The 27,683-nt window shown below is 44.5% G+C and overlaps 1 pseudogene; it reads left to right on the top strand.

Moving 5' to 3' along the window:
• LOC147353562 (serine/threonine-protein kinase pim-1 pseudogene) overlaps window positions 1–3,846 on the top strand; it is a 114,159-nt pseudogene extending 110,313 nt beyond the window's left edge.
• The last annotated feature ends 23,837 nt before the right edge of the window (window positions 3,847–27,683 follow it).

Consider the following 27,683-nt stretch of genomic DNA (forward strand, 5'->3'; position numbering starts at 1 on the left):
ATAGAAACTCCCAAATTTACATCTCCAGTCCTGAATTTTTCCTTGACCTCTTAACTTGTTATAATTAACTGCTTCTTGAGAGCTCCACTGGAATGAACAATAGACTTTGCAAGCTTAAATACAAAACCAAACTTTTGATTTTAGCAAATGGCCCTTCCATCCATGTTCCATCCACCAGGTCCTCAGGAAAAAACACTGAAGTCATCCTCTGCTTCTTGCTTTCTCTAATATATCATATTCAATCCACTAGAGAATCTTAAAATTCACTTTCAAAACATGTCTGGAATTTCAGCCATCTCCACTTTTATCCCTCTAGCCCAAACCACCAACACTTCTCACCTGGATAATTTCACTTGTTTTCAGCTGATTCCCCACATTTCCATGTTTGTTCCCTTCAATCTGTTCTCAAACCAACCACCTCCAGGATCCTCATGGTGTCTACTGCTCAAAATGTTCATTCCCCGGATGCTTCGATTAAAATCCAAAATCATTCCTTGGCTTGCAAAACACAGTCTGATCCATGACACTTTTCAGTGTCTTCTACCCGCTTCTTCTTGGTCATTGGGTTTCAACATAAGTCACCTTGCTATCCTTTCACTCCACCCCCTAAGCTCCATGTTACCACACTCCCAACTCAGGGACTTTGCAGTTGCTGTTCCTCTGCATGGAAAGTTATTTCCACAGATACTCATATGGTTCCCTCCCTCATTTTATTCAGGTCTCTCCTGAAATATCACTCTGCGAGAAGAGCCTTCTTTGACTACCCAGTCTCAATTGGCCCATATTCATCATTTTCTATTTCTTTATCCTGCTTTGATTTTCATCACCACCTGACATTACATTATATATTTTAATCTTCTTCATTGCTTATGTCTCCAATTATAATGAGAATTCCATAAGGAAATTTTCTGTCTATTTTACTCACTGATATATTCCCACTGACTAGAGAAAATTAAAATGTATCCAGACCTTGCCACATGTCCCCTCTAGAGGTGGGAGAACCACCCCCATTTAAGAACCACTGTGTTAAAGGCTTACACTAGAATAAAGGTCTCAAATCAGTAATCTAAGCTTCCACCTGAAAAAATGAGTGACAGTAATGAAACACGCACACAGAAAAATACGATAGAAAAAGTCAACAAAACCAGAAGCTGATTATTTGGGAAAAAAGATAAAATACAATTGATAAACCTCTAGTTAGACTAACCAAGGGAAAAAGAGAAGATATAAATGACCACCATTAGGAGAAAAAGAGGGAATACAACTAGAGACCCATAAATAAAGATAAATATCTATGTTATAATATTATTATTAGACAAAACAGACTTCAGGACAAGGAATGTGTTTCCCAAAGATACAGAAGAATAAGACAAGCAAATACAAATCCTAGATATGTATGTATGCAGTAACAGGCTTTCAAAATGCACAAAACGACATTGTGTGAATCTCTTTGCTGTCCATCTGAAACTATCATAACATTGTTCGTCTGCTATACTCTGATATAAAATACAAAGTTTAAAAGACAAAATTAAAGTTGGAGATTGTAACGTTCCTATTCAATACTTGATAGAACAAGTAGACAGAAAATCAAGACATAGAGGATATGAACATCTACCAACTTAATTTCATTGACATTTATAGACACTCTACCCAAATTAAGAGAATGTTTGTATCTTCAAATATTCAGAGAATAATCACCAAAATAGACAACATGTTGGACAATAAAAGAATTGCTAATAAATTTAAAAGGACTGAAATCAGAATTAAGTTAGCAATAAAAAAACAGATATTTGGAAAATCAAGTACTTGGAAAATTGGACAAGACTCCTATGCAACCTATATACAAAGCAGAAGTCCACAGGAAAAATTAGAAAATATATTTAACCTGAATGAAAATAAAATTATAATAGATTAAAACCATGTGGAATATAGTCCTTAAAAGGAAATCTATAGTTTTAAATACTTGTATTTGAAAATACTTGTATTTGAAATAAATCTAAGCTTTCACTTTAAAAATTTAGAAAAAGAAAAGCAAATTAAAATAAAAGAAGAAAATGGGAATTTTAAGAGATAAGAGCTATCAGAATTCGAGTAAACAAAAAAATAAGGCATAAAATAATAAAACGAAAAGTTTTCTTTTAAAAAAAATCAGTAAATTTGATGAAACTCTAGCTTTGATGATCAAGAAAAAAGATGAGAAGCAAGGATTAACAAGAATATGAATGAAAATGGAGGTACCACATTGTACCCTACAGGCTTAAAAGGATAATATGGGGATATTACCCACAACTTTATGAAAGATAAATTACTAAAACTGACTAAGGTAGAAATGGAAAATCTGAGTAGCTCTATGCCCCTATGAAAGATATTGAAATCATCAATTAAAAACCTTACCAGAAAGAAAACTCCAGGCCCAGAAGGCTTCTCTGGTCAATTCCATAAAACATTTTATAAATTCTATCAAACGGTGGCGGAAGAGGCCGGAGAGCACTTGGCGGCAGCGGCGGCGGAGGTGGCTGGACCGGCGGCAGCAGCAGCAGCAGCAGCTACACACTCCCTGTGCCGCAGCGCTGCCACACAAGCCCCTCGGGCCGCCCACCGCCCCGGAGCTGCCTGACCCTGCGGGCGCCTCCTTCAGCCTCCAGCCCCGGCAGCGCCCCCAGCCGTCCTCCGACTGGCCCTCGACCTTCTGCGCCAGCCGCAGCCTCAGCCCCAGCGTTAGGCACAGCTCCTGGCACAACCCTAGCCCCCACTGCAGCTCCTCCAGACACAGTCTCTACGCCGACATCCTGGAAGCTGGGGTGCTCTTGTCCAAAATCAACTCGCTTGCCCACTTGCGCCCGGCGCCCCGCAACGACCTGCACTCCACCAAGCTGGCTCCGGGCAAGAAGAAGGAGCCCCTGGAGTCGCAGTACCAGGTGGGCCCGCTCCTGGGCAGCGGCGGCTTCGGCTTGGTGTACTCAGGCATCCGTGTCACTGACAACTTGCCGGTGGCCATCAAGCACGTGGAGAAGGACCGGATTTCCCACTGGGGAGAGCTGCCTGATGGCACCCGAGTGCCCATGAAAGTGGCTCTGCTGAAGAAGGTGAGCTTGGGCTTCTCCGGCGTCCATTAGGCTCCTAGATTGGTTTGAGAGGCCCGACAGTTTCGTCCTGATCCTGGAGAGGCCGGAACCGTTGCAAGACCTCTTTGACTTTATCACGGAAAAGGGGGGCGGGGCGGGGGGGTGGGCTGCAGGAGGAGCTGGCCTGCAGCTTCTTCTGGCAGGCGCTGGAGGCGGTGGGGCCCAGCCACGACTGCAGGGTGCTTCACCGCGACATCAAGGGCGAGAACGTCCTTACCAACCTCAAACGCGGCGAGCTCAAGCTCATCGACTTCGGGTCGGGGGCACTGCTCAAGGACACCCTCTACACGGACTTCGATGGGACCCGACTGTATCCTCCATAGTGGATCTACCATAGCAGACAGCCATCTGGTCTCTGGGGATCCTGCTGTATGACGTGGTCTGTGGAGATATTCCCTTTGAGCAAGATGAGGAGAGCCTTAGGGGCCAAGTTTTCTTCAGGCAGCGGGTCTCTTCAGAGTGTCAACATCTCATTAGATGGTGCTTGGCCTTGAGGCCATCAGATCAGCTATCCTTCGAAGAAATCCAGAACCAGCCGTGGATACAAGATGTCCTCCTGCCCCAGGAAACTGCTGAGATCAGCTTCAAAGCCTGTCGCAGGGGCCCAGCAAATAGCTTCTCCGACAGGTTCGTCCCTCCCTGTCAAATGCTCAAGGGAGGGGAAGTGTCTCCAGCTTCCCAAGTACCAGTGGCACTTATTTTCAAGCAGTACAGTGCTTGATACAGAAACATTTACAACTCATTCCAGACCCTAGGCTCCTGGAGGCTGCTTCCCAAAAGGGAGGAAGAGATTCCACTCCACTCCACTCCAGGCGTCCTAGGCCTCCACTCCTCCCCTAGAAGCTTGCCTTCTTACCTATGTCCAGCATTGGTGGACGCTGCAAAATCCCAGGGGTGGGCGGCGGTGGAGAAGTGGGAGTAGGTAAGGATCCTACCATGCAGCTGTTCGCTTCATCAGGAGTTCTGCTGAATGCCGGGCAGGGGGGATGTGTGTTGGGGTGGGTTAGGACTAGCACCATTTTAAGTCCCTGTCACCTCTTCTGACTTTCTGAGGCCTTCTGTGGGGACTCTGGCTGTGCTGGGAGAAATACTTGAACTTGCCTCTTTTACCTGCTACTTCTCCAAAAATCTGCCTGGGTTTGGTTCCCTCTATTTACCCCTCCCTGCTTCCCCCCCATCTTTCATATGAGAGGTGCCATGGAAGAGGCTACAAGGCCAAACACTGAGCCACCTGCCCCTTTTCCACCTTTAGTAAAACTCCCAAGTGAATTGGTCTTCCTTTTTGGTTTTTACTTAGCTGTTTCTAAGTTAAGACCTCACTGCTACTGCTGCTAAGTCACTTCAGTCATGTCTGACTCTGTGCGATCCCATAGACGGCAGCCCACCAGGCTCCCCCGTCCCTGGGATTCTCCAGGCAAGAACACTGGAGTGGGTTGCCATTTCCTTCTCCAATGCATGAAAGTGAAAAATGAAAGTGAAGTCGCTCAGTCGTGTCCGACTCTTAGCGACCCCATGGACTGCAGCCTACCAGGCTCCTCCGTCCATGGGATTTTCCAGGCAAGAGTACTGGAGTGGGGTGCCATTGCCTCACACACACACACAAATGCACAAACAAAGCAAATCAACAGAAAAACTGTACATGTGTGTACAGTTGGCACGGCAGCGTGCAAAAGGATTGTAGTTGATCTAATTCTTTTTTAATGTTGCCTTTTAAGTTATTTTACCTGGTTTGTTTTTTTTCCCCCTTGGAAAGATGATGCACTTTCTAACCTGGAGCTCAATGTTATATATTTATTTATTTGTTTGGTTCCCTTCCTGCTCCAAGCTTCCATGGCTGCCGCCATAGTTTTCTTTTCTCTCCTTTCCTCCTCTGACTTGGGGATCTTTTGGGGAGGGCTGCGATGCTTGCTCTGTTGGTTTGTAGAGGGACGGGGACTCAGGTGGGACAGCTGCGGCAGCTCCCTGACTGCTGCAGGGGGACCCCTCGCTGGCTTACCCAAGTGGGCGTGGGTCCATGGGTAATGGGGGAGGGGCGTTGCTGACTTGTGTATATAGACTAGATATATGAAAAGCAGTTCTGGATGGTGTGCCTCCCAGAGCCTCTCTGGGGCTGTGTTCTGAGCAGCATGTAGCCTGCTGGTTTTATCTGAATAAAATATGGTACAAGGGAATAAAAGAGATCTTATTTTTTTAATATACTTGGCATTTTTTGAATAAAATGCCTTTTGTCTTAAAAAAAAAAAACAAAACTTCCCAGAAAGAAAACTCTAGGCCCAGAAGTCTTCTCTGGTAAATTCTATAAAACATTTAGGAAGGAATAATACCAATACCATACAAACTGTTACAAAAATTTGAAGAGGAGGAAATACTAAGCAATTCATTTTGCAAGGTCATCATTGCCCTTATACCAAATCCAAACAAAAATATTCCAATGGAAAAAAATAAAAAACTAGACACCAATATCCCTTGAGAACAAAAGTTTTAAAATTCTTAGCAAAATATTAGCAAATTTAATTCAGTCATAAGTCAAAATTATAATACACGATGACCAGTCAGGATTTACACTGCTGGGAAGAGAATTTGCAGAGACCCTACTCTCCCCAGTCTCTGGAACCTATACCTGTGCATGCCAGGCTGCTCTCTGGCCCTCCCCCCTAGGGTACCCCTAGATCCCACTCCCAGACTTTCACTCTGTCACCACTCATCAGTGAAATTTGATCAAGGGCTTCCCTGGTGGCTCAATGGTAGAGAATCTACCTGCCAATGCAGGAGACGTGGGTTTGATCCCTGGGTCAGAAGGGATCTCCTGGAGAAGAAAATGACAATCCACTCCAGAGTTCTTCCTTGGGAAATACCATGGACAGGGGAGCCTGGCAGGCTACAGTCCTTGGAGTTACAAAAGGTTCTGACAAGACTTCTCAACTAAAAAAAAAAAAAAAACAAAATTTGATCAATGCTTTCTAATCTGTGGACAAATGGTACTTAAAAGTTCAAGAACAATCTTGTTCAAAAAGCACCAGCCTTCTTTTTCTTCATCCCAACCATATGCCTGATCCAGCTCTACCAAAGCAGCTCTTAAATCTTTTTTTTTTCCTTTAAAATCCCGAGTGCTTTTCTTTTCTTTTTTTTATTGGAGTATAATTGCTTTACAATGTTGTGTTGCTGCTGCTGTTAGGTCGCTTCAGTTGTGTCCAACTCTTTGCGACCCCATGGACTGCAGCCTACCACGCTCCTCCGTCCCTGGGATTCTCCAGGCAAGAACACTGGAGTGGGGTGCCATCGCCTTCTCCTCAATGTTGTGTTAGCTTCTGCAATACAGCAAAGTGAATCAGCACCAAACTGAGAGGTTTCCAGGGCTGGGAGGAGAAAGAGAGGGATGACAGTCCTGGCTTAATGGTTAGAGTTTCTGTTGGGTGATGAGTAAGCTTTGCAAATAGTAGCGATGGTTGCACAGTACTGTGAATGCAATTCATGCCATAGAATTGTATATCTAAATATGACTGAAATGCCAAACATTATGTCAAATAAAATCTTTTTAAAAAGCAACAGCTTTCATCCCTTGGTGTATTCGACCAAGGTCTCCTCACTTCCTGTCCTGCACCAACACACTTTACCCCACTCTCCTTTTTTCAGCTTCACTGACATACAATTGACAAGCCACATGGCCAGATTTTTAAAGTGTGAAAAAATAAATAAATAAATAAAGTGTGCACCCTGATGACTTAATCTACATATGCATTGTGAAAGGCTTCTCCTCCATCAAGGTAATTATAGGTCCATCACCTCACATATTTACCTTTTCTTGTGTGAGAACGTTCAAGTTCTACTCTTAGTGAGTTTCAGTTATATAATAGTGTTACCAGTTTTAGTCACCATGTTACCTGTGAGAGCCTCAGACCTTGTTTATCCTACAACTGAAACTGTGCTCCCTCTGTGCCAGCCTCTCCCCATTTCCCACCTCCCCACTCCTTGGCAACCACCTTTCTACTCTGTTTCGAATCAGTTTGAGGGGTTTTGTTGTTGTTTACTTTTTTCGATTCCACAGGTCAACTTGAAAAAATAGCCACAACCTACAAGTTGAGAGTTACGTTTTATTTGGTGTGAATTTTTAGGACTTCAAGGCTAGGAGATAGCATCTCAAGTAATCCTGAGAGAACTGCTCCAAGGAGGCAGGGAAGGAGCCAGGTTATATAAAAGTTTTGCAACAAAGGACAGAGAGTCTGAAAATCAAAAGATGATTGTTAAAGAAAATCAGATATCCCAAGCTAAGGAATTTAGCACTCTCCGTGTATGGGAAGAGGAAAAGTCCACTCACTGCAATTATTCCTTTCATATGCATTTTAGCTATCCTGGGCAGTGTCCTGAGTTTTGTGTGTGTGTTTCACATCCTGAGCTGCCTCTGGGCTCACTGTAGGAGTGGCTACAGTCCTGAAGGCTGTTAGTTCCTGGATACTCTCCTACTTCCAGAGTGCCCTTAGGGCTCAGAAACCCACAAGGGAAGGCTGAAATCACTGCTGACTGTGACATCCTTGTTTACTGATATGGCAGGGAATACTCCAATTCTCACATGTATAAGTACACAGGCTTTATCTTTAATTGTCTGGCTTATTGCACTAAAATAATTTCCTCCAGTTTCATTCCCATTGCTGAAAATGATAAAATTTCCCTTTCAAGGCTGAATAATATTCCATTATACTTATATAATAATATATGCAATAATACAAAGACTATATAAATAATATATAAAATGTATATATAAATAATATATACATTTATATATATTATACATATATAATACATATATAATATATATAAGTATATATAATGTATATTTTATATATTATTTTATATAGTCTTTGTATTATTGCATATATTATTATATAAGTATAATGGAATATTATTCAGCCTTGAAAGGGAAATTTTATCATTTTCAGCAATGGGAATGAAACTGGAGGAAATTATTAAGGCTGTATATTGTCACCCTGTTTATTTAACTTATATGCAGAGTACATCATGAGAAACGCTGGACTGGAAGAAACAAAAGCTGGAATCAAGATTGCCGGGAAAAATATCAATAACCTCAGATATGCAGATGACACCACCCTGATGGCAGAAAGTGAAGAGGAACTCAAAAGCCTCTTGATGAAAGTGAAAGCGGAGAGTGAAAAAGTTGGCTTAAAGCTCAACATTCAGAAAACGAAGATCATGGCATCTGGTCCCATCACTTCATGGGAAATAGATGGGGAAACAGTGGAAACAGTGTCAGACTTTATTTTTCTGGGCTCCAAAATCACTGCAGATGGTGACTGCAGCCATGAAATTAAAAGACGCTTACTCCTTGGAAGGAAAGTGATGACCAACCTAGATAGCATGTTCAAAAGCAGAGACATTACTTTGCCAACAAAGGTTCGTCTAGTCAAGGCTATGGTTTTTCCAGTGGTCATGTATGGATGTGAGAGTTGGACTGTGAAGAAGGCTCAGCACTGAAGAATTGATGCTTTTGAACTGTGGTGTTGGAGAAGACTCTTGAGAGTCCCTTGGACTGCAAGGAGATCCAACTGGTCCATTCTGAAGGAGATCAACCCTGGGATTTCTTTGGAAGGAATGACGCTAAAGCTGAAACTCCAAGTACTTTGGCCGCCTCATGCGAAGAGTTGACTCATTGGAAAAGACTCTGATGCTGGGAGGGATTGGGGGCAGGAGGAGAAGGGAACGACAGAGAATGAGATGGCTGGATGGCATCACTGACTCGATGGACGTGAGTCTGAGTGAACTCCGGGAGTTGGTGATGGACAGGGAGGCCTGGCACGCTGCGATTCATGGGGTCGCAAAGAGTCGGACACGACTGAGCCAATGATCTGATCTGATCTGATATAAAATGTATATATACACATTGTTTTCTAGAGTCATTCATCTGTGGACAAAACATAGGTTCTTGCCTTACCTTGCTAATAGTGCTAATGCTAAGTCGCTTCAGTTGTGTCCGACTCTTTGAGACCTTAGGGACTGTAGCATTCCAGGATCCTCTGTCCATGGGATTCTCCAGGGAAGAAAACTGGAGTGGGTTCGCCATGCCCTCCTTCAAGAGATATTCCCCATCCAGGGATGGAACCCATATCTCTTAAGTCTCCTGCATTGGCAGAGAGATTCTTTACTACGAGAGCCACCTGCCTTAACCTCAGTTCAGTTCAGTTCAGTTCAGCCGCCCAGTCCTGTCTGACTCTTTGCGGCTCCATGAATCACAGCACCCCAGGCCTCCCTGTCCTTCACCAACTTCCAAAGTTCATTCAAACTCATGTCCATCGAGTCAGTGATGCCATCCAGCCATCTCATCCTCTGTCATCCCCTTCTCCTCCTGCCCCGAATCCATCCCAGCATCAGAGTCTTTTCCAATGAGTCAACTCTTCACATGAGGTGGCCAAAGTACTGGAGTTTCAGCTTTAGCATCAGTCCTTCCAAAGAACACCCAGGACTGGTCTCCTTTAGGATGGACTGATTGGATCTCCTTGCAGTCCAAGGGACTCTCAAGAGTCTTCTCCAACACCACAGTTCAAAAGCATCAATTCTTCGGCACTCAGCCTTCTTCACAGTCCAACTCTCACATCCATACATGACCACAGGAAAAACCATAGCCTTGACTAGATGGACCTTTGTTGGCAAAGTAATGTCTCTGCTTTTCAGTATGCTATCTAGGTTGGTCATAACTTTCTTTCCAAGGAGTAAGTGTCTTTTAATTTCATGGCCACAATCACCATCTGCAGTGATTTTGGAGCCCCCCAAAAGAAAATCTGACACTGTTTCCACTGTTTCCCCATCTGTTTGCCATGAAGTGATGGGACCAGATGCCATGATCTTCGTTTTCTGAATGTTGAGCTTTAAGCTAACTTTTTCACTCTCTGCTTTCATTTTCATCAAGAGGCTTTTGAGTTCCTCTTCACTTTCTGCCATCAGGGTGGTGTCATCTGCATATCTGAGGTTATTGATATTTCTCCTGGCAATCTTGATTCCAGCTTGTGCTTCTTCCAGCCCAACATTTCTCATGATGTACTCTGCATATAAGTTAAATAAGCAGGGTGACAATATACATCCTTGACGTACTCCTTTTCCTATTTGGAACCAGTCTGTTGTTCCATGTCCAGTTCTAATTGTTGCGTCCTGACCTGCATGCAGGTTTCTCAAGAGGCAGGTCAGGTGGTCTGGTATGCCCATCACTTGAAGAATTTTCCACAGTTTGTTGTGATCCACACAGTCAAAGCCTTTGGCATAGTCAATAAGGCAAAAATAGATGTTTTTCTGGAACTCTCTTGCTTTTTCCATGATCCAGCAGATGTTGGCAATTTGGTCTCTGGTTCCTCTGCCTTTTCTAAAACCAGCTTGAACATCTGAAAATTCATGGTTCAAGGATTGCTCAAGCCTGGCTTGGAGAATTTGAGCATTACTTTACTAGCGCATGAAATGAGTGCAATTGTGTGGTAATTTGAGCATTCTTTGGCATTGCCTTTCTTTGGGATTGGAATGAAAACTGACTTTTTCCAGGCCTGTGATCACTGCTGAGTTTTCCAAATTTGCTGGCATATTGAATGCAGCACTTTCACAGCATCATCTTTCAGGATTTGAAAGAGCTCAACTGGAATTCCATCACCTCCACTAGCTTTGTTCGTAGTGATGCTTTCTAAGGCCCACTTGACTTCACATTCCAGGATGTCTGGCTTTAGGTCAGTGATCACACCATCATGATTATCTTGATCGTGAAGCTATTTTTTATACAGTTCTTCTGTGTATTCTTGCCACCTCTTCTAATATCTTCTGCTTCTGTTAGGTCCATACCACTTCTGTCCTTTATTGAGCCCATCTTTGCATGAAATGTTCCCTTGGTATCTCTAATTTTCTTGAAGAAATCTCTAGTCTTTCCCACTCTGTTGTTTTCCTCTATTTCTTTGCATTGATCGCTGAGGAAGGCTTTCTTATCTCTCCTTGCTATTCTTTGGAACTCTGCATTCAGATGCTTATATCTTTCCTTTTCTACTTTGCTTTTCACTTCTCTTCTTTTCACAGCTATTTGTAAGGCCTCCTCAGACAGCTATTTTGCTTTTTTGCATTTCTTTTCTATGGGTATGGTCTTGATCCCTGTATCCTGTACAATGTCACAAACCTCTGTCCATAGTTCATCAGGCACTCTATCAGATCTAGTCCTTTAAATCTATTTCTCACTTGTACTGTATAATCATAAGGGATTTGATTTAGGTCATACTTGAATGGTCTAGTGGTTTTCCCTGCTTTCTTCAATTTAAGTCTGAATTTGGCAATAAGGAGTTCATGATCTGAGCCACAGTCAGCTCCTGGTCTTGTTTTTGCTGACTGTATAGAGCTTCTCCATCTTTGGCTGCAAAGAATATAATCAATCTGATTTCGGTGTTGACCATCTGGTGATGTCCATGTGTAGAGTCTTCTCTTGTGTTGTTGGAAGATGGTGTTTGCTATGACCAGCGCTTTCTCTTGGCAAAACTCTATTAGCCTTTGCCCTGCTTCATTCCGTATTCCAAGGCCAAATTTGCCTGTTACTCCAGGTGTTTCTTGACTTCCTACTTTTGCATTCCAGTCCCCTATAATGAAAAGGACATCTTTTTTGGGTGTTAGTTCTAAAAGGTCTTGTAGGTCTTCATAGAACCGTTCAGCTTCTTCAGCGTTACTGGTTGGGGCATAGACTTGGATTACTGTGATATTGAATGGTTTGCCTTGGAAACAAACAGATCATTCTGTCATTTTTGAGATTGCATCCAAGTACTGCGTTTCAGACTCTTTTGTTGACCATGATGGCCACTCCATTTCTTCTAAGGGATTCCTGCTCACAGTAGTAGATATAATGGTCATCTGAGTTAAATTCACCTATTCCAGTCCGTTTTAGTTCACTGATTCCTAGAATTTCAATATTCACTCTTGCCATCTCCTGTTTGACCACTTCCAATTTGCCTTGATTCGTGGACCTAACATTCCAGGTTCCTATGCAATATTGCTCTTTACAGCATCAGACCTTGCTTCTATCACCAGTCACATCCACAACTGGGTATTGTTTTTGCTTTGGCTCCATCCCTTCATTCTTTCTGGAGTTATTTCTCCACTGATCTCCAGTAGCATATTGGGTACCTACCAACCTGGGGAGTTCCTCTTTCAGTATCCTATCGTTTTGCCTTTTCATACTGTTCATGGCATTCTCAAGGCAAGAATACTGAAGTGGTTTGCCATTCCCTTCTCCAGTGGACCACATTCTGTCAGACCTCTCCACCATGACCCGCCCACCTCAGATGGCCCCACACGGCATGGCTTAGTCGCATTGAGTTAGACAAGGCTGTGGTCTGTGTGATCAGATTGACTAGTTTTCTGTGATTATGGTTTCAGTCCATCTGCCCTCTGATGCCCTCTCGCGACACCTACTGTCTTATTTGGGTTTCTCTTATCTTGGACATGGGGTATTTCTTCACGGCTGCTCCAGCAAAGCACAGCTGCTGCTCCTTACCTTGGACGAGGGGTATCTCCTCACTGCCACCCTTCCTGACCTTGAACATGGAGTAGCTCCTCTAGGCTCTCCTGCACCCGCGCAGCCACCGCTCCTTGGATGTGGGATTGCTCCTCCTAACTTGGAACAACGATTTCCTTATTGTAAATAATGCTGCAATGAACATGTATCTCTATCCATTTTAACCTTTATTTTTCCTCCTAAAAACACACTAATTGCAGAAATTTTGGAAAATTGAACAGCACAAAGTAACCATCATGTTCCTATCAATCAGGGATTGATTGATGACTGGTCATATTTTATATATAAGCAAATTCATGCTATTTTCTGAGTATTATGCTTGGAAAGAAATTTCTAACCCCCAAATGATAAAGAACTAATTTGCTTTCCCTAATATTTAAGGCACTTCCCAAGAACCATTTATTTCATAAATAACACTACCTGTGTCATACAATAAATAACTTTATAGATTAGGTTCTATTATAATCTTATTATTCTCTTCCATAGACCTAATTTTCTATCACACAATATTGAGCAATGTGACTTCATAATATGTTCTAATATCTGATGGTGCAAGATTTCCCTAAATATTTTTCTTTTACAACCTATCTTATTTCACATGTTTATTCTTCTAGATGAAATATAAAAATGTATATTTTCAGTTTATTCTTCTAGATTAAATATAAAAATATATTTTTTTCAGTTTGCCAAAATTTCATTCAGAAGACTTATTGAGATTGAATTACATCTATAGATTGACTCAATACTGTATTTCCATTCCCAGTTTAGATGGCCTGTTTTATTTTTCTCCCACTCTCTCTTTTGTGATATGTAGTATAGTTTTAATATCAATATTTTGCTAATTTTCTTAAACAAATGATAAAGCACTTAACATAGTGTTATCTTCCTTAATAAAATTTTGAAATTCCTGCCTTTGTTTGAACCTTGATAAGACTTTAGAGGAAAATATTCTATGAGCTTTATGTTTGTGCCTGCTATTGATTGATTGATTAAGAATGAGTGCACTTAGGGTTGTGACTTCAAAGACTTACTGTGCTTTCATCTCATAAGTCCGAATTTGTAGTGATATCATCTTATTTTCTATTGTCAATAATTCAGCTTACTGGGGTTTTTTTGCATTTGCTATTTCTACTTCAAATTAGAGGGTATAGATGGAGTTTTTTACTGTGTATTCTAATACACACTATTTAATTTCCACATTAATGCATTAATTTCTTAGCAAGAGGTATCTACCATCAGACTATCTCTAACAGAAATTCCTCAAGATCTGTGCTATGCACCTTTAAACTCTGATAGCCTTCTGACCATTTTATTTAGTGCTGGGAGAGAAGGTCTGAAGCCTAGAAGCAAATCATCCTATTTTCCAAGACTGCTGTTTAGAGGCAACTTTGTGCCCAGTTTGATTTGACATCCCAACTAGCCTGCTCATTCTTCATGTTGCAACCCATCCCACCCCTCCTGGGGGAAACCTTCCCCATTGCTCCCTATGAGGCTCAGTTTCTGCCAACAGGCCCTTCTTGCATCCTGAATATCCTTTAGAATGACACTCCTTCCCCCTCAGAATGTAAGGTCCATGAGACCCAGTACTGCCTCAGCCTGGTTTGCCACCACCTCTCCAGGGTGTAGCCTGACACGTGATTATTAGTGGGCTCTGAATGTAAGGTCCATGAGATCCAGTACTGCCTCAGCCTGGTTTGCCACCACCTCTCCAGGGTGTAGCCTGACACGTGATTATTAGTGGGCTCTGAATGTAAGGTCCATGAGATCCAGTACTGCCTCAGCCTGGTTTGCCACCACCTCTCCAGGGTGTAGCCTGACACGTGATTATTAGTGGGCTCTGAGTGTTTGTGCTCTGACTCCTGGAGGGCAGGGACCTTCCCATTGCTTGTCTCATTTCCCTCCATGCAGTTCTGGATGCAGAACAGATGCCCAATAAATACCACATTTCAGAAAATACATGGGATTGATTAGTTTTCCATTTCCCAGTTACACTAATCTGTTCCAGGGATCCTTGGAAACTGAATTTTTATTTCCTTTCCTTTTCTTTAGAATCTGCAACTCAACAGCTGGAACTAACCCCTAAAGGTTATTTGACCTCAAACTCTGACAGTAACATGTTGGGGATATTTCAGGTATATAAATACATATATTTAATGCCAAGAAAATTGATTGTTCTTATTTCCTTGAGTTCTCCTTAATTGTCACAAATACCTTTTTTTAAAGAGTTCTTCTTTATCTTCACTGTTCACCTGAAACTACCACAACATTGTTAATCAGCTATACACCAATACAAAATGAAAAGTTCCATTTTTGAAAAAAAAAAAAGGATTCTTCTTTATACCTAATCTTAATCCTGTTTGCCTCAACGCCACAAATTTGGTCTTTGACTTCCCCCTGGGTATTTTTAGCTATCTCTGCTGTAATTGTTTCTTGGCTAGGGTTTTGTCTGTCTGACAGACAGAAAGACAGACTGTAAGCTCACCCTTAAACTCAGGGAACTCCCTGTTTTCCCTTGAAAAGTTATAGGCAGATCTAGTAAACAGAATTCTTTGCAAAGGCCATGGGATCAAAGAAACTACACCACAAAATTGTCTCTTGAAGCCATATCATCTTTCCCCTGCAACTTGCAAAGGCCAAGTAGACAATTGCCTACATGGCAGGAAGAATTTCTGACTTTCTTACTTCCAGTTCTCATTTCTGCACAGGTCAAATTCAAGCTCACTACTTTATCTAAGGTGCTGATTTACAGCTCTGAAGACTCCTGTCATATCATGGTCATGATAACTGTCATGAAACTGCCAGCCACAGTCAGCCTCCAACATCTGAGCTTGGATTAGTGATGTTCTGAGTACATGATACTTAGGACTGGTAAGTTTTGAAAGGGGAGAAGCTGCAGAAAATACCTGGAGCTTAGGATGCTCCACATTCAGGTAGGACAGGAAGAGACATACATCATCATGAAATATAAAGAAATCAAGTTTTGTGGAAATAAAATGGGGTTTCATGTAGAGCAAGAGGGACCAAAGTTGAGACAGAGGGGCCTGGAGAAGTCAGCATATATGAGTGAACAAGAAATGACTTATACTCCTAAGGACAAATCTCTTCCATCAGGATAGCCTTCCAGCTGTGTGTTAAGACATTTAATAAGGTGATGCCTTTCTAGTCCCTGGAGGCTTAGTGACCTCATGATGATTCTGTCTTGGAGAGCCCCAGTGACTTTGAAAGAGGATGATCCTCTCTGAAGCTCTCTGACCCAGTATTCTATTAATAGAATGGCTATTCAGGGTGGCCCAGACTACAGGATAAGGAACGTCCACTTCTCTATCACTCACTTAAACAGAGGCTTTTGACAGAATCTTTTAGACCAGGGGCCCCCCAATCTCCAGACCGTGGACTAACACTAGTCCATGGCTTGTTAGGAACTGGACCACCCTGTAGGGGGAAAGCCATGGGCATGTGAGCAAATCTTCATCCGTATTTACACCTGCTCCCCATTGCTCATTTTACTGCATTATCACAACATGTTAATAACAGAAGTAAAGTGCACAGTGAATGTAATGCACTTGATTCACCCCCAAACCATCCTTTGCTTCCATCCGTGGAAAAATTGTCCATGAAACTGGTCCCTGGTACCAACAGTGTTGGGGACTGCTGTTTTAGAGTATAGAGCAGCCATCCTCCAATCTCTCTCCTAGGATCCATGTTCCCCACCCGCGCCCCCCACCCCTTCCCAACAGCCCATAGTATCCACGGCTTTCCTTAAATTCTTCCATAATTCTCCTATGATTCTGGTGAAGCCAAGCCTTTCCCAGCTCCATGGGTGAAACATGTGACTCAGCTTGAGATCATCAGGATATTCCTTTGCCCAAACCAGCATAATAGTTTTAATGATTAGAACTGACCCTGGTCCCTCCCATCAAGTGGTGTTAGATGCACACTGCCCTGGGGACAGCTGGCAGTCAAGTCACCTCATGAGATGAAGCCACATCTACAAAAGGCGGGGGCTAGAGCCTGGTGATGTGGTTGAGTCTCCAGATCACTCAAGCCTGTGTTGAGTCTGCGGAACCTCTGAACATTTGTTAGCCGATCAATTAGTTAACCAGCAGATTCCCTTCCTGTACAAGCCAGGTGGAGCTGGGTATGTCTCACTTGCAACTGCACGTACTCTATCTGATGAGCATTTCTCTGGGCCCAGGCTCCCAGACTGTCAGTAAATGATTCCTTGACATTTACTGCAGGGTTTGACCGGGATCCTCCCCTCTCCTGAGACCTGGGGTGTGAGCTCTCCCTGGCTGTGGCAGCGACCATTCCTTACACCTAAGATTCCTCCTCTGGGTAGGAGGGGGGCCGGGAGATGCAGACCCAGCATCCCAGGAGCCAACATTGTGCCCCTCCCACCAACTCATCTAGCCACCAGCAACCCTGTCATTTCCCTGCCACTGGGCTGGCTCAGACAAAGCTCTAGTTGAAGAGATTACAGACAGATGCTCTGGCACGAATCAGAGACCCCATGGAAGGAAAGCAGTCAGGTTTTCTCTTAAGCGACAGCCATCATTTTCGGCAGGCAGGGTAATTACAGGTTTGCCCTTCCCAGTGCAAGCTATCTGAAGGTAAAACAATGGTAAGCAGCATGTGCCTGCTTCAAACAAGGAAGGGGAGAGACGGGAGCAGAAGGATTCCATCTCTTTTAATTTATTTTAATAAAGTGAGGGTTTTCCAAAAGGCCAAAGGGTCTCATTTGCCACAATGTGGCTGAGATCTGCCAACAGCTTCCCCAAACCTCCTCTTTCCCTATAATTCAATCAGACCCACAGATGGAAGCACTCAGCCGGCATCTTCTTTCTCTTGGCCTTTTCCGAGTCCTTCCTCTCTCACTGCCTCAGCTGGAGAAGAAGGCTCTCACCCCTCTCAACCTCCTCAACCTCAGTTTTCTCCATTCCGCTGAGCTCCCAGGAGGCTCCCCTCTGTCTGGCCCCCTCTGACCAATCCCTGCCCCACAGCACCTTCTGGATGTTCACAAATAGTGTGGCTCTGTATTTTCCTTTATTTTTACTGCACTCACCTGGTCGTCCAGCTGAGCAGATAGTCCTTGAGGATGGTGCCCTGACCTCTTCTCCTGAGACCCAAGGGGCCATCCCAGCAGATGGTGGGCAGGTAAGAGGGAATGAGCAGCCTCTGAATTATTTCTGAGGAAGACACACTCTTAGAATGAGCAGAAAAAGAAGGCAGGACAATCTTGAACAGACCACCATTGCCATGCTTTCCAACCAGTAATCAAACCTGCCCTTCTGAGCTCTGAAACACACTCACCACCATAGGAGCTGACTCCCAGACTGGCCCCATCCTCCCCTCCTTGGTCCCAGACATTGCTCCAGACGTCTGAAGCTTTCTTCCAGAGATTTCCTCTCCTCTTCTTTCACAAGTTGCCTCCAAATTTCAAAGCCCAGAAACACAAATACCACCTTATCAGCCTAGCCTAAAGAGCAGAAATAGCAAGAATTTAGTAAAAGTCTTATGCCTCTGGGAGGGGATTTTGGCTCACTTCTAGCAAATGGATGGGTTTGTTTTTTTACCTGGGGCTATGGAAAATGAGTTCCCAGTAAACCAACCCCTGCTGTCACACGGAGGCAGAGTCCTCAGCCATGGTCCCCTCATCAACAGAGAAGAGGACAGCCCTGCCCCTCCTTTCTTCTGTTGGCCCCATCCCTAAGGTTTCATTTTTTAAAAATAAGTTTAATATATTTTTATCAAGTTGGTTATTTATTTATTTGGTCTTAGTCGCAGTACATGAGACACACGTTTCAGCATGTGGGATTTTTCACTGCAGTGCACAGACTGTCTAGTTGTGTTTCACAGGCTCAGTAGTTGTGGGACGCAAGCTTAGTTGCTCCATGACATGTGGCATCTTAGGTCCCCAACCAGGGATCAAACCTCCATTTCCTTCATTTCAAGGTGGATTCTTAATCACTGACCACCAGGGGAGTCCTTTCACAAAGATTTCTTGCTCCCCCCATACAGTTACAGGGAGAAGTAGAACCCACAAGGATACTGTGTGGCCCCCTCTGCTCTTTGATGCAGAGCTCACCCCCAGCTCTGGGGCTTCAAGTGCATATCCTGGGGATCCCCTTTGTAGGCTGGGCCTCCTGATTCCGGGGGCAGGCCAGAGTCCTTCTGCATCATCCAGGGGCCCTCTTGCCCACTCCCCCATATGCACCTGCTTCTTGTGTGGGGCTGAGAATATTGACAATTGATTTCCTTAACAATGACCTCTCTTCTTCCCAGATGTTACTGTTGTTCAGTAGTTAAGTCATGTCCGACTCTTTGTACCCCCATGACCTGCAGCACACAAGGTTTCTCTGTCCTTCACTATCTCCTTGAGTTTGCTTAAACTCATATCCATTGAGTCGGTAATGTCATCCAATCATCTCCTCCTCTGTTGGCCTCTTCTCCTCCTACCTTCAATCTTTCCCAGTATCAGGGTCTTTTCTAATGAGTTGGCTCTTCACATCAGGTGGCCAAAATATTGGAGATTCAGCTTCAGTATCAGTCCTTCCAATGAATATTTGGGACTGATTTCCTTTAGGATTGCCTGGTTTTATCTCCTTGCAGTCCAAGGGACTCTCAAGAGTCTTCTCCAGGACCACAGTTTGAAAGCATCAATTCTTTGGTGCTCATGACCACTGGAAAAACCACACTTTTGACTATACGGACCTTTGTCGGCAAAGTGATGTCTCTGCTTTTTAATATGCTGTTTAGGTTTGTCATAGCTTTTCTTTCAAGGAGCACAATATTTTAGTTTTATAGCTGCAGTCACCATCTGCAGTGATTTTAGAACCCAAGAAAATAAAATTTGTCGCTGTTTTCACTTTTTCCCCATCTGTTTGTCATGAAGTGATGAGACTGGATGTCATGATCTTCGTTTTTTGAATGTTGAGTTTTAAGTCAGATATTTCACTCTCCTCTTTCACTCTCATCAAGCAGTTCTTTATTCCTCTTCACTTTCCACCATCATAATGTTATCATCTGCATATCTGAGGTTGTTGGTATTTCTTCCTTCCAGTGCCTTCCTCCATAACGTGCAGGGCTGTGTCCAGGAATCTGACAGTGGCTGCAGTCTTGATTGTATTTGAGGAAAGGAGCTTCCCTTCTCCAGGACTGCATCCACAGTTGCCCTCTCTAGTCTGCCACCCATCTCTTCCTTGTCCTGTTTCCCCTGATGTGAAGGACTTTTTTTCAGAAGGGGCTTGTGCCAGATGTACCCCTTATGAGACTGCCATGCCTGCCTCTCTCCATTCAGGGACCCTGGCCCATCTCCCTGTGCCTTGGTTGAAATGTCTACCTCTGAGCATCGCAGACACCCAGCTTGATTCCCACTGTCTTCCATATGAGTAGGACATGTTCCATGAGCCATCCAAACTGGATCCACTCTGAAGAATCAAAAGGGTCCAAGAAGGGCTCACTCTATAACCTAGTTTTGAGAAGCATCTTCCTTTGAATGGGTCAGTTCCTGGCATCATGCTGAATAGACCTTTATGAGGCAACCAAAAACCTAGAGTGGATCCCATGTAAAGGAAAAGGGCCATCACAGAGAGGCAAGTCTGGGTGCTAGAGATTTCAGACACTTCAAATCCATCTATCCCAGGCATTTCTTCCTCAATGTTTAAACACATTCATGCTACAGAGGAAATTGAGTCCATATGCCTGAATTCTTTTAAACCTCAAGCCACCACATGCTGTTTTCTGGACCCGTTTAATTGTCCATGAAACCCCAGAGTTGTCTGAAACATGGAGGGTACCCAGGAGAACCCCACCCCCATCGTTGCTGCAGACTGCACCCTGCCAGAGACAGCCGCCTCTCTGGGCACTGTGGGTGGGCAGACAGATGGGGCTGGGCCAGGACATACTGTTAGAATTGTCAGTCCACATATGTGTCATGCTGACAACTGGTCTAGAATGGGAAGAGCAATCACAGGCTGTTTTGACTTCTTCCAGACTTTGTTTCTGAAGGCAGTCAGTCAGTTCAGTTCAGTCACTCAGTCGTGTCTGACTCTTCATGACCCCATAGGCTGCAGCACACCAGGCCTCCCTGTCCATCACCTACTCCCAAAGCTTGCTCAAACTCACGTCCACCGAGTCGGTGATGCCATCCAACCATCTCATCCTCTGTCATCCCCTTCTCCGCCTGCCTTCAATCTTTCCCAGCATCAGGGTCTTTTCCAATGAGTCAGTTCTTCTCATTAATTGGCCAAAGTATAGGAGTTTCAGCTTCAGCATCAGTCCTTCCAATGAATATTCAGGACTGATTTCCCTTAGAATTGGCTGGTTTAATCTCCTTGAAGTCCAAGAAGGACTCTCAAGAGTCTCCTCCAACATCATAGTTCAAAAGCATCAATTCTTCAGCACTCAGTTTTCTTTATGGTCATACTCTCACATCCATACATGACTACTGGAAATACCATAATTTGACTAGACAGACCTTTGTTGGCAAAGCAATGTCTCTGCTTTTTCATATGCTGTCTAGGTTGGTCATAGCTTTTCTTCCAAGGAGCAAGCGTCTTTTAATTTCATGGCTGCAGTCACCATCTGTAGTGATTTTGAAGCCCAAGAAAATAAAGTCTGTCACTGTTTCCATTGTTTCCCCATCTATTTGCCATGAGATGATGGGACCAGATGCCATGATCTTAGTTTTGTGAAGGAAAATTTACTGCAAATGCATGAACTAAGACTTTGAAGACTTGGTGTTGTCTCAGCTGTGAGAGCTCAGATAAACCACCCAACCTCCCTAATCTCAACTTCTTCCTCTCTCGGCATGCTTCCTCCACTTCCACAGCATGTTGAGATGAGGACTTCCATCCACACCTGGGCCCTCCTTTCCTTCCCTTCAAGTCCTATAGTAGACTGAGCAGGACTTGGTTTTGTGTATCAGAAATGTTCATTCATTGCCCTACAATTTTTACACTGTGTTCATCTGGATTATTATTTTTTACAACACTCAAGGGAAGACAGGTGTTATTAGGACTCCCATTGAGGACAGCCCCAAGTTCCACGGAGACTCAACAATGTGTTCAGGACCTTGTAGCCCATAAAGTGTCAAGGCTGCACTCAAAGCCAGGCCCCTGGCCCTGGCCTTTCCACTCCACCACATGTTTCTCGGCCAGAAACACAGTCAGTACCTCCCAAGGCCATTCTTGGAGACAGTTAGTGCTCAGATGGTGCTGGGAAGGGCACCTCTGCCCCAGCAACTCAGTCGCTCACACTCTCTCACCATTGCAGACCATGCTGTGGTCCAGAGGTACATCCCCATCACTTCTGGAAAGGCATGCGCAGTCCACCTGAGGTTTGTCTTGAGATCAACTCAAATCTTGGTTAATGGAAGCATGTGTCTGGTCCACTGATGGGGGTCCCTTGGGTCAGCCCATTCCCAACCCATGATCAGCAGAATGATGTGAGCCAGGCCTTGATTGTGAGGGTCACATATGATACAAACACAGTGCACTAGTTACAGAAACACAGATTTAAGCAAAAATTCATGGACTCAACCAGACAAGTGATAGGGACATCAGGTCTGATTTGCTTTGGGACTGAAATAAAGCCACTAGTTCTAACTCTCTTATCAAGTCTCTCATTATCACAAGATGCCTGTAGTTGCTTCCACTCTGCATGCCATGATTCACATTGCAAAGAAAGAACATCTGCCCTGACACAGATCCTTCTGGTCCAGTTGACTCAAGTAACCATCTTGAACCAATCAGTCTCTCTTGGGGGAATCTGCTGAGGTTACTGGCTCCAGCTTAAGTCCTGTGGTGGGGCCAGTTTAAAGGAGGATGGAACCATTCAAACACAGGGGCTGAGAGGACAGAGGGAGAGTTCTCCAAGGGAAATTAAGATGTGATCACTAACAGACAAGCAAACATAGCCAGGCAGACAAAAGTCCAAATATCAACCTGAGGCACAAGAAAACTCTCATTCTTTCTCTAATGCAATAGTTGGCGAATATTTCCTGCAAACGGCCAGATACTAAATATTTTAGGTTTTGCCGGCCATAAGGTCTCTCGAAACTACTCAGCTCTGCCATGGTGGTGTGAAATCAGCTAGACAACACGTAGATGAATGAGCGTCACTGTGTTTCAACAAAACTTTATTTAGGAACAGTAAAATTTGAATGTCACATAATTTTCACGTGTCACAAAATATTATTCTCCTTTTGAGTTTTTAAACCTTTTAAAAAATTTAAAAAGTGTTCTTCACTCATAGGACTACATGAAAACAGACAGCAGGCTGAATTTTGCTGGAGGAAGGAGTGTTTGGCCGATCCTCACTCCTAAAGGAGGGTTGTCAGGAGGTGGGGAACAAGGGTGAGGACTTTTATGTGATCAAAGGGCATGAGGTCCAGAAAAAATCATGCATCTATGAAACACGAATAAGAATGAGCTTGAAGAAATCATTGGAATGAAGTGAAATTCTCAGTCCACTTAGCGATTTACCTATATCTTTTCCCACACTAATTTACAGAGAGAAGTCTATTAATCATTCTGGGTGCAGAAAGGAAATCGCATTCTCAGCATAAACATAAATTATCAGCCTAAAACTCAAATTCCTTCCGAGGGATGGGGCACGCTAAAAGTTTTGAATAGCTCAAATAGAACAAATGGATGAGAGGAGATAATGCATCTTTTGAAATACAAACCTGAAAAGACGTTATGCTCAATTACACTGACAAAAGATTTGGGATCCAGCAATATCCTCTGTGGAATTCGGCAGCTAAACAGGAATGCTAAATCACAGACTCTAACTTAAGCAAGAGTAATCTAGCATAAGCCACATTACATGCGCATCCGCTGGGAGCCTGAATCTGCTCTGATGTTTACAAAATGCCTTTCTCCATCTCTATTAGAAGGTGGGCTCACCTGCTAAGACCCCTGTGCCTCCAAGTTCCCAAACTGAGCAGTGGGGTGATTTGGAAAGAAAGCAGAGTTAAGGAGGGTGGTGAGGAGGACAGACATGCTAAGGGGGAGTCTGTACTCTTCAGAGGGAGAAGTTTCAGCTCCAAGAAGCAGTGCTGGGGAGAGAAGATGCCAGGAAAGGAAATGGACAGAATTCTATGACCAGGAAGAAAAAGAACTGGCGTGTGGTTGGAAGTCCATAGTATCACCCTGGGCACAAGCAGGGAAAACTGACACTCAGCTCCTGTGACCCCCATCCCACCCCTGATCTCCACTTCTGAAGTTAGAACAGGTCTCTACAGACCAGACTGCAGGTCCCAGATGGAGCACGGATGACCTCATGTGCTTCCCCACCATCGGCAGCACAGTTGGTGCTCGGTAGGTATTTAACACCCAGGCAACAAGGTCTGGAGATGGGTGTGTGTTAAGTCATCAGAAGAATAGAAAAGAAAGGCTAGACCCTGGAAAGCAAGGGCTGCCACACGTTTCCAGAAGGCAGGCTGAGATCCTACGTGATTTATTGGTTGCTGCTGTGACAAGTGTGAAAGGCCGACCTGTGGAGTTTGTACCTCAAGTATCCTGGGAGAGAGACAGATGAGCTAAAGAGGGAAAAAAAGGATTCTAAAGAAACAGAGAAACAGCTGTGCTCTGCGTCACAGCCAAGAGCAAAATGGGGACTTACAGATGAAAGATCCGGGGAGGCAGGTTTGAGAAGTAAGTTGGGTATTCTGGAATGAAAGGGGCTACATGTGGAGCATGGAGCTTCTTGCCATGGAAGCTGGCGGTACACCGGTAGGAGAGCTGTCTTCAAGAATGTTACCTCTTGTTGTTCAGTCGTTAAGTCATGTCTGATTCTCTGCAACCCCATGAATTGCAGCATGCCAGGTTTCCCTGTCCTTCACTGTCTCCCTGATTTTGCTCAGACTCAAGTCTGCTGAGTCAGGGATACCATCCAGTCTTCCATCCTCCGTCACCCCATTCTCCTCTTGCCATTCAGTCTTTCCTAGCATCAAGGTCTTTTCCAGTGAGTCGGCTTTTCACATCAGGTGGCCAAAGTATTGGAGTTTCAGCTTCAGCACCAGTCCTGCCAGTGAATATTCAGGGTTGATTTCTTTTAGGATTGACTGGTTTGATCTCCGTGGAGTCCAAGGGACTCTCAAGAGTCTTCTTCAGCACCACAGTTTGAAAGTATCAGTTCTTCAGTGCTCAGCCTTCTTTTTGGGCCACCCCTCACATCCAAACATGACTACTAGAAAAAACATAGCTTTGACTATATGGACTTATATGCTCAACAAGGACCAGCAATGGGACAACCAGGGAACCAGGCTTCTCATCCAGCTACGTGGAGCAGCTGAAAAGCATGTCCCTGCTAGTTCAGTTCAGTTCAGTTCAGCCACTCAGTCGTGTCCGATTCTTTGTGACCCTATGAATCACAGCACTCCAGGCCTCCCTGTCCATCACCAACTCCTGGAGTTCATTCAAACTCATGTCCATCGAGTCGGTGATGCCATCCAGCCATCTCATCCTCTGTCGTCCCCTTCTCCTCCTGCCCCCAATCCCTCCCAGCAACAGGGTCTTTTCCAATGAGTCAACTCTTCACATGAGGTGGCCAGAGTATTGGAGTTTCAGCTTTAGCATCAGTCCTTCCAATGAACACCCAGGACTGATCTCCTTTAGGATGGACTGGTTGAATAAGGCCTGACAAAACATGGTCCACTGGAGAAGGTAACGGCAAACCACTTCAGTATTCTTGCCTTGAGAACCCCATGAACAGTACAAAAAGGCAAAAAGATGTGACACTGAAAAATGAGCTCCCCCAGGTCGATAGATGTCCAGTATACTACTGGGGAAGAGCAGAGAAATAGCTATAGAAACAATGAAGAGGCTGAGCCAAAGTGGAAAGTCTAAGTTACTTTCACCTTTAGCCATTTGCCATCTCCAGTTTTGAAGGAAGTGATAAACAGAGTCAGAAGGCAGAGAGAGAGAGAGATGCTTAGCCTTCACAGCTGCTTGAGTTGTATTGGAGAATAAGGCTTGAGCTTCAGCTGATGCTGGATTTCCTCACTCTTCTCCAGCTCCAAGCCCAGACTTAGGGCCTGGGTGTGGCAGAGGGATATGCAGTAGGCGGCAATGATGGTAGTGACCTGCCTTACATGCCGTGGGACACAGAGTCCAGGAACCTCAGAGATGGGCTTCTTCCTGCCTCCAGAAGTCAGGCAGGTCATGCCTGGGCATGTTCTCCATAAGGTCACACAAGGAGAGGTATCTGGTTTTCAGAGAAGCCCCAGGGGAGGGCAGTTAGACAGGTCTGGGAAGGGCACTGGGATCTTGGGGGAAGGGAGGGGTGTTTGCCTTCCTCCCAACAGGAACTCTGAGGGCATCACAGGAAAGTGGACCCATGCCTTCAGGGAGGCCTGGTCCTTGGGGTTGCCAAGCAAGGCGCTAGCTTCTAGGTGCTGGAACAGAAGACATACAACAAGCAGCTCTTTAGCCATCTGCTGAGGAAATACCAGGGTAAATTAAAATGAGAGTGGATTTGTGACTTCTGTCTTTTCCAAAAAGATAGTGTTGGCAGGTTTATGAGAAAACCATTCCCAAACACCTTGAATTTATATGGCACGCTTATTTCAAAAGCTCTTCCACATCTGTTAGCTCTTTGAAGCCCCTGGAGGCAGGTAGGGCAAGGGAGTGCTGGGTGGGGGAAGGAGCCCCAGAGAGCCTGAGCCATGGGGCCCCAGGGGAAAAGGCTAGAGCGGCACTCAGTGCCCTGGCCCTCCACACAGGCCCAAAGGGCTTCTCCTCCTCCCAGAGCTCTGGCCAAGCGCCACATGTCATAAGGCTGGAAGCAAAGTGACCACTTAAGAGTTGGGTGGTCAGGGGCAAGTTGGCCCTGGGAGTGCTCCTTTCTCTCACACACTGCCCTGCACCCCTGTGCCCTGCAAATTACCCAAGACTTTTAGAGGCAAAGAAATAATGGCTCCTCCGACAGAAGCAAACAGAGGCTGATTGACAAGGCGGCCCCTCATAATCAGTGCTGCAGTAAACTATACTAATTATGGTGTCAATTGGTAACATTATAAAGGTTGAAGCTACATAATGAAAAAAGAGCATACACACAGGCAGAGCGAGTTCAGTAAATGTAATTACAGGGTGACATTATTGGCAAATAGTATTTTATGAGGGATTTAGAGAGATAAACACATTGCCAAACTTACAAGCTTCTCAGGAGTGGGAGGACCCGGAACTGGCCAGTGACTCGCCACTATGATTCAGCTAGCAGAGCTCTTTCGGGGAGCCCTGAGGTCTTCTAGGCATCCCCTGAAGAGGTGCTTTCAGGTAGGGATCACGGTTTCAATGCCTTGTAAGCTACATAGTATCCTTGTTCCTGGCCTGTCCAGGGCTCTTTATTCTTCAGATCCTAAGATCATGGCCTGCCCTAGCTGAAGGTACCATAGACACTTTATAGCTTTGGAATGGGAACCTGTCCATTCATTGTAACATTACCCATGTTCAACCGTATCCGTGGAGTGCAGACCAAGGTCTCTGTTGTCCTTGTGTTACTATTCTGAGGCTTCCCAGGTGGCTCACATGGTAAAGAATCTACCCGGGTTCTATTCCTGGGTCAGGAAGATCCCCTGGAGAAGTACATGGCAACCTGCTGCTATTTTTGTCTGGAGAATTCCCTGGACAGAGGAGCCTGGCAGGCTGTAGTCCATGGGGTTGCAAAGAGTCAGACACGACTGAGAGACTAACAGTTTCACTCTGCCCTATGGAAGACCAAAGAAAACTGATCAAGCAAATCAGTGAGGCCATCCTGGATTCAGTGTTCTGATGAAAACTGGACACTGTGATGTGGTAGCAGGTGGATGGAAGAGGAGAGACAGGCTTCCTACTGTGTGGAAGGTCTATGAGGGCTTCTTGAGTACAGGACACATTAACTGAGTTCTAGGAGCCAAGACCACAGGAAGGGAGGAAAACTGCTCCTCCAAAGACGCCAGTTCCTTCCTGACAGAAAAAGGGCTGAACACAGGTGCTCTCACTCAGAGTCACAGTTCTTCTGTCACATCAGGCGCTCTCAGA

Source organism: Bos grunniens, chromosome 18 (genome assembly GCF_055505025.1).
Source record: "Bos grunniens cultivar Pamir isolate PY7600 chromosome 18, Bosgru_T2T1.0, whole genome shotgun sequence".
Lineage (NCBI taxonomy): Eukaryota > Metazoa > Chordata > Mammalia > Artiodactyla > Bovidae > Bos > Bos grunniens.